This window comes from Vombatus ursinus, unplaced genomic scaffold (assembly GCF_900497805.2).
Source record: "Vombatus ursinus unplaced genomic scaffold, bare-nosed wombat genome assembly UNPS02014861.1, whole genome shotgun sequence".
Taxonomy (NCBI): domain Eukaryota; kingdom Metazoa; phylum Chordata; class Mammalia; order Diprotodontia; family Vombatidae; genus Vombatus; species Vombatus ursinus.
In genome coordinates this window covers 15619616-15631228 of record NW_020954639.1, presented here as the reverse complement: position 1 = coordinate 15631228, position 11613 = coordinate 15619616, and the positions used below count along the sequence as shown (strand labels likewise).

Below are 11613 nucleotides of genomic sequence, written 5' to 3'. Positions count from 1 at the left end.
ATAATCCAATGCTTACTCCAACTACTAAAATATAGGAATCACATTTGATGCAGATTGATTTGCAATTCTGGAAGGATAATTGCTGTAACATGAATAGGGTGAGAAATTCATCCTGCTATTCTTGGCCTCTGTTTCTTGAATTTACTCCATGAGCTTGTCAACCACCTCTACCAGACCTTTCAGACAGAAGGAAAATGTAGTACCTTACATGATATTTTAGTAGAACTGTCATAACTGATTTCTCAAAATGAGTCCTTGTAGTGATGGGACAAAGTCTCAGTCAATAAGTTAGCAAGCATTTATTAAGCACTTATTAAGTACCAGGCACCATGTAAAGGGCTGAGAATTAAAAAAGAGAGAGAGAGAGAAATGAAGCCAGGGCTGTCTCTTAAAGGTTTTCTTATTATCCAGCTTTTAATAGAATATTTATGCCTTACCATGTGAGAAAGCTACAAAAGCTGAAGAAGATGCAAGGCACATGGAGAAGGAGCAAACAGACATCCATAATTCCCCCAGCTGCTTAGTTCATTGGGAAGGAAGAAGAGATATACCAACATCAGAGAAATTTCCAGAAACCTAGACAATATGCCCACGCCCCAGAGGCTCACTGTAATCTTATTATTAATCCGCGAACATTCCAAACAGCCTAAATGTTTAGCAAGATTAAGTAAATCTACCATCACTGGTAACAGACACCAAGGAAAAACCACTGACAGTACTCAGAAGGTCACTCAAACTGTGTGTCTCAATTTCCTCATCTGTAAAATGGGGATAATAATAACTATAATAATTACTTAACAGAATTGGGTATTTTTGTTTGTTTTTTAGGCAATTGGAGTTAAGTGACTTGCCCAGGGTCACACAGCTAGTATGTATCAAGTGTTTGGTCTGAGGCTGGATTTGAACTCAGTTCCTCCTGACTTCAGGGCCGGTGCTCTATCCATTGCTCCACCTCGCTGCCCCCTTAATAGAATTGTTGTGAGAAACCATGAAGATAATATACATGAAATAACCTTACGGTTCTATGTAAATGTCAGTAATTAGCATTATGAACTGAACGACCATTTTCTGGGTGTTATAACGGATTCTTTTGAGGCTCTGGATTGAATTACATGGCTACTGAGGGACCTTCCCACTCTAAAGAACTGTGATTCCTTCCTCTTTCTTAGATATCTGTACATGGAGATACAATTTAACTCAACTGAGAGTAGTTTGGTGCTAGAACTTTCTACAAATAGTGCTTATTAAACTCAGTTTTCTCTTTTGCCTTTATCCTGGCTATTTTTGAAAATTAAGTTTTATGTTTTCATTCACTCCTACCAAAGAACATTTTCATACAAAGTTGAACAGAAAAAGTGGATTATGTTTGAAACCATATGTGTGTATTGCATACAATGAGCTTTTCAACTACATAATAAATTCAACATGTTACTCTCTCAGGGGTGCTGTTTATTGGCTTCCTAATGAACCTCCTTCTGTTCTCTTCCATTAGTTTTTAAAATGCTTCAATGACCCTCTTTTCTTTCTTTTCTCTTTTTTTAGCAACATATCCATTAAATTTCTTCCTCTATTAAAATAAAGAAAACTCTTTGTAGCCTGTAAGCAAGTCAAGCAAAAAAATCTACATATTGACCTTTTCTAAAAATGCAGATCTTATTCTGCACCTTGAATGCATCACCTCTCTGTCATTATGTGGGTAGCATATTTTATTATTGGTCCTCGAGAATCATGACCACTCATTGCATTAATCAGAGTTCTTCATTCTTTCAGAGTTAGTTTTCTTTACATTGTTACTATGTGAGTAAAGTGATGCAACTTACCGTAGTAATAATTGCTCTCCTGGTTCTTCTTACTTCACTCTGCATCAGTTCCTGAAAAACTTGTAAGTTTTTCCCAAGTTTCTCTGAAACTGATCTTTGCATTATTTCTTAGGAAGTAATAATATTCCAACACATTCATATACCATCACTTGTTCATCCAGTACAACTGATGGATAGCATTGTTGTTTACATTTCTTTGCTACAACAAGAGGACATTCTGTAAATATTTTTTGTACATACAAATCTTTTTTCCCCTCTTTCCTTGATCCTTTTGGTGTATGGAGTTAGTTGTTGTATTGCTTGATCAAAGACACATAGGTTAGTGATTTTTTGTCAAGTGAGATAACATTTATAAACTGCTTAGTACAGTGCTTGGCACATAGTAAGAATAGATGCTTATTCCTTTCCTCTCTCTCACTTTATATATCCCTTGCTATGATACTTATAACTTTAATATCAGTAGTGCTAAAAAAAAAAGACAAGGTTTTCTGAAGGTCTGCCTGAATGATGGGATGAATATATTTGTATTTTTCTCTTAAAATATATCAGATTCCATACACTTGAACTTTCAGGCATTAAAAACAACAATTAGAATAAGCAAATTAATAGCTTTTTCTGTTGGCTACCAGCTTGTGGGCAGGAATGGAAGGAGGAGGAAAGGTTATGAAAGTGTTCTGGGAGGGTTATCCAATAATGGAAGGAAAACAATTATCCACAGAACACTGACCTTCATGTGGCTCTATAAAGAGAAAAAAGATTGAAAGAGGTTTTGGTGGGGGCAGGGGAGGTGGGGGTGGGGGAATCATTGGTCTTTAAGTAAGTAATGTAATGCAACTTACCATAGACTTAGTGGTAATAGGCAATGGATGATTAACCTCAGGAATATAATCTTGTCCTCACTTCAATTAACAAGTAACAGAAAACCAAACACATAGGAACTGGCACTCATTTATAAAGACAGAGGATGAGATTACTGATTTGGTCTTCAGACTACATAGATGAAATGGGGAGCCATCATATATACATATGGGGGAAGTGACCAAAAAGCCTACCTAGGTAAAAATGTAGCCCTCTTACTTCTGCCACAATATATGAAATCCCCATCATCAGATTAATTTCTTTGTATTAATACTTTGTCTCCAGAAAGCCCTTGTTTAAGTGTAGGGGACCCTAATGGCTAAGGACATTGCTGTCTATTCTACAGGAAAAATGGAGCCACTAAAACTTTTTGTGTAGAGATTAGCATATTCCAAATAACATTTTTCTTTTTTAATTAATTAATTAATTAATTTTTAGTTTTCAACATTCACTTCCATAAGGTTTTGAGTTCTAAATTTTCTTTCTCTCCCTTCCCACCTCCCTCCCCAAGGTGGTGTGCAAACTGATATAGGCTGTACATATACATTCATATTGAAACCTATTTTTACATGAGTCATGTTGTAAAGAAGGATTAAAACCAATGGGAGGAACCATGAGAAAGAAGAAACAACAACAAAAAAAAGGGAGCAAATAGTGTGCTTCGATCTACATCCTGACTCCATCATTCTTTTTTCTGGATCCAAACAGTATTTTAGAAAGACAACTTGTCTGTCGTTGGTGGGCTAGAAGGAAGGTGGGAAAGGAGAAGGAGGGCCTGGAAACAGGAAAACTGGATAGGAGACTCTGAAGGTCTTGTGGACAAGCACACTAAGCAAGGTTGATGGCAGCCATGGGTCTCAGAAGAAGCTGCTGGTTCATGCTGAGATGAGCTATGAGTCAGAGCAGAGTCACTGTCATGGCAGTCCATCAGAGCTATGCTCTGGGCCCTGGTCAGACCACATCTGAATCACCAGGTTTAGTTCTTGGCACCACATTTTGGGAAGGATATTAAAAAACTCCCCCACAAGTCTTACTCATCATGGTGTGGGGGTGTATGTGTATGTGGGGGGGGAGAAGGTAACCCCAGGTTCTTTAAACCTCAGCCAACTGAACACAAACCCTGATAGAATTTATCAAGTCAGAAAGGTTCTAATAAGGTCCCAGCAAGAGACTGTGCCTGCTGTCCCAGGACCAAACAAAGTTACATTTGGGGAGACTCATCACCAGCAAGTTTGCCCCTAAGTGATATATTATTTGGCCATGGCAATCCAAGAAAAATCAAAAGAATCCTCAGTTCTGTGCAACCCCTATGACCTTCTGAAATGACAGTAGGAGAGAACAAAGGGTATGAAAAATTCCCAAATTTTAAAGACTTCTATAGACATTTATATGACTGTTAGGAGAAAGTTTGGGGATATTTGTACCATCTTCCTCCCTCTCTCATTTTAGTAACTGGGTGTGACGGGGGTGGGGAGGAGAGACACAAACAGAGAGACAGACAGAGACACAGAAATGGAGACAGAGAAAGAAAGATAGAGGCAGACACAGAAAGAGACAAAGACAGGAGAGAGACAGAGACAGAGAGAAAAAGTAGTGGAAGCAGAGAAGAAATAAAAATCTGCATTTGAGTCCTCCTCTCCTTACCAGAGGAACACTATTGTCAGATGCTGCTTCACCAGTCAGGAAAGGCCCAAAAATTAAGAGAAAAAGTAGTTCTCAGATCTGGGTAATTTTAACCTCTGCCCATTATATCTTGTTTAGTCAGGTCTTGTGAGTTATCTTCCTTGTTTTTTGTATCTAATTGTACCGTTTAGTGTCTCTTGAGGGTTAGAGGCTAATTCATAGCTTCTGCACTGCAAGCTCTATGCCAGGTGGACTTAGGGCCAGTGGCATTGTCTGCTTTTTTCAAGAAACAAGTAAGTTTTAAAGCAAGGGCACCCTGCCCTTAAATATAAAGTTGTCTTCTCAGTTCAGCCAAATAACACACTGGTCCTCATTCATTTCCTAAATTGATCATTGTGACTCAAGTGTCATGGGTAAGGGATGACTTTTTTTTCCAAGTCTACATCTCTTTATTATTAAGGTATAATAGCATTTATATAGGTTCACAAAGCATTTTACATATATCTCATTTTATCTCCACAACAACCCTGGGAGGTGGGTGCTATTATAAATGAGACAAGCGGGTTAAGTGACTTTTCCAGAATTACAGCGCTAATAAGTGAGGGAGCACCTAAGTCTTCCTGATTCCAAGTCCAGCATTCTATCCATTGAGGGGTTTCAAATACTTGAAGGGCTGACATGTAGAAGACAGCCTTGTTTTATTCAGACCTAGATGGCCGAACTGGGATCAATCAATCAATGATTTATTAAACCTCTACTTTATGCTAAACATTGGAGAAACAAACACTGAAGTGAGACAACCCTTTCCCTCAGAGAGCTTACATTCTATTGATGGGTGGAAATTACACATAGTAAATGTTCCTTTGCATAAAGAACAACTTAATAAATGAGTTTCCCGGGAAGGCAATAAGACCCACAAATGGAGTTTCAAATATATGCAATATGACAATTTGTTAGGGATGGTATCATAAATACTCTAGAAGTACATTACAATTCCATGACATTTTCCACTAGTACATGACATTTTAAGCCTTATTTAATGTATGTCTTGGTCCATGCTCACAAAGGACATAAGATCATAGCTGCCTGACAGTACTATGGTAGACCCAATGAGATAATAAAGGGATGACTTTTTAACTCCTCCCATTCCAATTCTCTTCAATGAATTATTTGTCAATAAATTAAATTACCAAGGATGGCCAAGAAGCAATAACCTAACATGACATAGTATAATAAGCATATATTTTAATGCTATAAGCCAGAGTTGCTTTCAGAAAATGTAAAATTTCAATGTAAAACTGGCATATTTATAGACAACTCAGAGACATTATGCTTATATACTACAAAAATTACCAAAATAAGATTTTATATATACATATATACATATTTGAATGTATTTACTTGCATGTGTGTGCATATGTATATATAGGAATATAGTATGTGTAGATATATTTTTGTCTTTGTGCACATATATGCACATTGTATATTTATACACACATGTACATATATACATGAGTGATCACTGACTTGAGAGTTATTTTAGCACCAGCTGTCTCTGGGTAGCCAAAGTATTGACTAGTTAGCTCAGAAGTAAAATTCAATACTAAGTCAGAAAAAAAGAAGAAAGATGATGCTGCATGCAATTACCATTACAATGCAACTGTATTGTGTGGCTTCCCATATAGGATTTATAAGGGAACATACACAGGAGTTCCACAAGATGAGAAGGGATGGATGGGTTGCAATTTATACTGTTGAAGGCTATGCCAACATTGCTGAGATTAAAGATCCATTGAAGCCCCCTGATATATAGTAAAGTCTTCCAGATATTCCTATATGTCAGTGATTGCATCAAGTCTTAGAATATTATAGGGTCTATATAATGCATGGAGGGGGAAGGGGAAAGGGAAAGGAATAAACATTTACATAGAGCCTATTATGTGCCAGAGACATTCCTAAATACTTTTTACAAATATTATCTCATTTAATCCTCATAACAACCTTGCAAGGTAGAAGCCATTTTTGTTCCCATTTACAGTTGAGGAAACTGAAGCAATCAGAGGTCAAGTGTCTTGCTCAGGGCCATAAAGCTAACAAATGTATAAGGTTAGATTTGAATTGAGGTCTTCCTGATTCCAGGTCCAGCACTTTATCCATTCTGTCACCAGCTATCAAATCCATATCTACTCACAAAACAAACCTAGTAATCTACACAGGAAAAACCAAGTGGATGTCTATTGCCCAGATCATGAGATTCACCTAAATGAAAATTCAATTTAGTTAGTCCATCAATACATATATCTTGGATAACAATAGCATACTATCAATGATCTGGATACAGAATTCAATAGAAGAAGAAGGGTGAAATGGATTGCCCTTGGGAAATTAGGCAGCACTCCTAGCAATTCCAAGCTATCCTTGACACAGAGAAAAGTATTAGTAATACCAATATCAGTCCAGTATTGCTATGTAACTGAGAATCCTGGCATACTAGAATATTTAAAGAATATAAAATTGTAAGCGTACCCAAAAGGCAACAGAGAGATGCATGGTGCATCCAAGTAAACTCAAACATATTACTGACATTGACTTCACACAAGAAGCAGTCAATCAATAAATAAACATTTATTAATCACCTACTATGAACCAGGCACTTTGTTAAACACTGGGGATACAAAAAGAGGCATAAGACAGTCTTGTCCTCAAGGAGCTTACAATCTAATGGAAAAGACAACATGCAAACAAATATGTAAAAAGCAAGTTATACACAGAATAAATAGGAAATAAATAAAAGAAGGAAAGCACTGGAATTAAAAGAGGGCAGAGAAGGCTCCTTGTAGAAGATAGGATTTTAGTTGTGAATTAAGGAAAGACATGAAGGTAAATAGTCATATGAGGTAGGAGAGAGTTCCAGGCATGGGGAACAGTCAGAGAAAATGCCAGGAGCTGAGAGATAAGAGTGTCTTGTCTTAGAACAGCCAGGAAGCCAGCATCACTGGATTGAAGAATATATTTGGGAAGTAAGGTGGAAAAAGACTGGAAAAGTAGGAGGGAGCTCAGTTAGGAAGGACTTTGAATGTCCCTTCTAACTTTGCTGAACTATAGGAAATTGAAATAATGGAATATCCAAGAATCACCATCAGCAAAAATACCAGCTCTGTTTTCGGTAGAGAAGTCAATAATACATTAAGACATTCCCCAGTGGTCTGTGGTTTTTGATTGCTTGTGGAGCTGTGATCCATGGGTCATCCTTATGTACTAACCATATATCTCCATATCTTTGGAGTCAAGAAAATCTGAGTTCAAATACAGTCTCAGACATTAGCTTTGTGAACAAGTATCTGCCTCAGTTTTCTCATCCATAAAATGGAGGCAAATATAACACCTATCTCCTAGGGTTTTTGTGAAGATAAAATGAGATAATATTTGTAATGTGTTTTGCAAACTTTAAAGCATTATGTAAATGTATTGTTTGTTTTGGTAACATTTATATAGCACTTACTATGTGTGAGGCATTTGGCTAAGCACTTAACATTATTATCTCATGATTCTTACAACAACCCTGGAAAGTAAGTGCTATTATTATTTCCACTTTGCAGATGAAGAAACTGAGGCAAACAGCATTTTAGTGACTCTGCCCTGGGTCACACAGCTAGTAAGTGCCTGAGGCTATATTTTATCTCAAATTTTCTTGACTTCAGGTCCAGCACTCTAACTGCTGCACCACCTAAATGCTCTGTAAATGTCCTATAACTTTATTGACAGGGGTTTGGACTGTGAGAAAGATAGGGATGGGAGAGGACACAATCAGGATTCTGATTAGGCTGTTGGGGGGTTAAATCCACATTCTCCTTTTTATATCAATCAAATTATGCATATTTTCAATGGTACATCATAACACCAACTTTTCATGGCTTGTAAGCATATTTCCAAGTTTTTACTAAAAAGCAAGTTATTAAAAATTGATGGGAATGCACTGGAATCTCCATTTTCATCCTTTGATTGATATTTGATTGTTAGAGTTTTGTTTCTCTTGTAATTGGAAACTAAAACAATAATAATAATAATAATAATAATAATAATTAGAATATACATTTATAGTGTTTTAAGGTTTATAATGCCATTTCTTTATAACAACTCTATTGGGAGTAGATAATACAAATATTATCTACTATCTATTATATATAATACAAATACAAATATTATTATATTCATTTTACAGAGGACACTGAAGTACAGAAAGGTTAAATGACTTACCTGAATCACGTAGTTAGTATCTGGCAGAGCCAAGGTTGGAATCCAGTTGGAATTTAGTTCTAAGTCTCAAGGTATCTCATTCTCTTTTGGGGAGGCAGGGGGGTGGTTTAAGGAGGAGAATGGGTTCTCCAGGTCAGGTCACTCATAGTTTGAAAGCTTTAACCTATTCCATTTTTTAAAAAAATAAATTAGATTAGTTCTCTTCTCTTTAAGCAGCATGGTAGCTCTCTACTCCCAGGGGCTTACCTTATTGTGTTAGACTTTGTGAGGATACCCACTCAGCTTATATCCTACTTCTGTTCTCTGACCTACCAGTCTCAGCCTCCCCCAGGATCAGGGATTACAGGCTTTCCTCTAGTGCTATTGCTACTATTTTATAATTACCAGAGAGAAAATATATTAAGCATGTAACTATAACCCCTATCCATCCTCCCAGGAGCAAGTACAAGCCAAATTCTAGAGCGATTAAAAACAATTAGAAAAAAATAATTAGGGTCTTTGTTTAAGAGGTTTTACCTTTCTTAAAGCTTTTTGTACCATAAGCAAAATTTTTAAAAGCATGTTCATACATCACAAAAATTACTGTATTTTGCTATGTTTCCATTTTAAAGCAGATACAACCCAAGGCCCAGTCAACTCTTTCTATTTGGTGCTATTCCTGGTAGATCTTTCTTAAATTAAAAGATTATCCTTTGTAATAAGAATCTGGTTAATGAATTTGTTAAAAGTTATCCCCTGTTGTTTGGGTTCTAGCTCAAAGAGATCATAAGCATTTTCAATTTATCTTTTGAGCTTTTCAGTCCCTTTAACACACTCATGTTCCCTTTTGGGCAGCATGTACCACATTGGAGGCTGATTGTGAGATCTTCTTCCAGGAGAAAATGTTTCTGCAGCAATAGTGTGCTGGTACTGGAATACCTGTTGGGGCCAGCCTTATATGAGGTAAAGTCATTCACCTTAGAACAAAAATTCCCTTTGCCAATACCTTCAGTAACATAATTTCTTCCACATATAATAATGTTACATTCCAAAGCTCAGTTTTTCAAGGAAAATAAGTGGCAGAAGAGTAACTTGCAAAGCACTTTTCTCAAAACAACCATGTGAGATAGGAAAGAAAGAAAAAGAAGGAAGAAAGGAAAGAAAGAAAGAGGGAGGAAGAAAGGAAGGAGTAAAGGAAGGAAGGAAGGAAAGAAGGAAAGAAAGAAGGAAGAAAAGAAAGAAGGAAGGAAGACATCCCTCATATGTACTAGGCATTATGGTAAGATCTGGTGATAAAAATATAAAAGAGAGACAGTCTGTGGCCTCTGGGAACTTACATTTTAATGGAGAAGAGAACATTTATAAGAGATGGTTACCATGAAATGGTGTTTTGGTTTGGGAAGTCATTGGGATGGTGAGTGGAGCCAATTGAAGTTAATTGATATGTCCTTTCCAGAGTCATGGTAGTAGTGATTTGATTACTATTATCAGAGCCAAAGGCAGAAAATGGTTTGACAGAAGCATGACAGGAAGATGGTAGGGGCAAAGCGGTGTATGGCTGGGTCCACCTAGATATGATTAACAATCAGGACGGCCCCAATCCTGCCCCAGGGCAGGAGTTGGAAGTCTAGATAGGAAAGCACCAAGGCAGTGTGGCAGGAAAATGGCTGATGGCAGTGAATAGTGCAGATATGTTTTATCCTTGCAAATGCAAAAACTGAGGCTCAGAGATGTTCAATTCCTTTTTGCAATTTCTCTTAGCACCTCTGACCAGAAAACACAGTACCTCAGAATACCCCTTTAAAGTTTTGATTAAGGAAATGTGAGTGGAGTTTCCTGGTCATACCAGAAAGAGGAATCACAAAAAATGACCCTTAGAATTATCACCTAAACAGGGTTGTATTGGTTTTAATTTATGTACTTTGGGGAGTAGGATTAGTTCTATTCAAGTTATCCTTATTACAGACAACTCATAGCTGCCTCACAAGCAGGAATCAGTATGCCTGGCTCTGAAATATTTACTATCTATGTGACCATGCATGAAAGAAAGAAAGGAAGGGAGGGAGGGAGGGAGGAAAAAAGGAAGAAAGGAAGGAAGGAAGGGAGGGAGGAAGGAAGGAAAGAAGGAAGGAAGGAAGAAAAAAGGAAGGGAGGGAGGAAAAAGGAAAGGAGGAAGGAAAGAAGGAAAGAAGGGAGAGAGGGAAAGAGGAAGGAAAGAAGACATATATCCTACATGCCAGGTACTATGGTAAGACCTGGGGATACAAATATGAGAAACAGCCAGTGACCTCAAGGAACTTAGAAATGTAGAAAGGAACCTGAGATCCGGAGATGTCATTAAATTGTTGGACTGGTACAATAGCACTGGCACTGTGATTCTAGGAGCCCTCCATCTCCTTCAGTGTAGGGGAAAAGAGTCCTGACCCTGGATTCAGAGAAACTTGGTTTAGATTTTGCCTCTGCTGCTTGTTACTTAAGGGATCTTAACAAATTAGTCTATCTCAGCCTCGGTTTCTTCATCTATACACCATGGGGGTGGGGGATGGATTAGATGGCCTCTTTGCTCCTTTCTAACTTTTAAGATCTATGACAGTTATAAACAGGGAAAACTCAGTTTCCTTCCACAGTGGTGGAAAGTGAACCCAGTGACAGAGTCTTACATCAACAGAGGCTTTGGGGCCTTGTGTGGTCAGAAGACAGCCCCTGCAGCCAAGAGAGTGCAGAAGGGACAGAGAGTAATGTCTGCTGACACCTTCTGGGGACAAGGAAGAACTACAAGAACTGAGAAGAAAAGCTATGTCTGACATTACCTGCTAGGAACAATGAGTTGGGCAGCACCAGGAGACATCAGCTGCGAGAAACACAGAGAGGGCCCTGCGTATTTAAGACTGGTTTATGTAGATCTTCAGGAAATGTTTATTGGGAGATGCTTATTCATCCAACTATTTTCATTAATGTTCCAAGGACTCTATTTTGTCTTTCAGTAAAAGTTGCTGTTGTTTTTTTGTTTTTTTATTTTTTTATTTTTATTTTTTTACTGTGAACTATTTTTGTAAGGAGAGAGTGTGTTGGTCTC

The 11613-nt window shown here is 37.5% G+C and overlaps 1 long non-coding RNA gene across 1 annotated transcript in view; it reads right to left on the bottom strand.

Annotated features, from left to right (window-relative positions):
- Positions 1-8564: 8564 nt before the first annotated feature.
- The window catches only part of LOC114027468, a 29633-nt gene continuing 26584 nt past the window's right edge, over positions 8565-11613 (bottom strand). The window contains exon 3 of the long non-coding RNA XR_003567262.1: positions 8565-8721. This is a non-coding gene — a long non-coding RNA (uncharacterized LOC114027468). The remainder of the gene's footprint in view (positions 8722-11613) is intronic.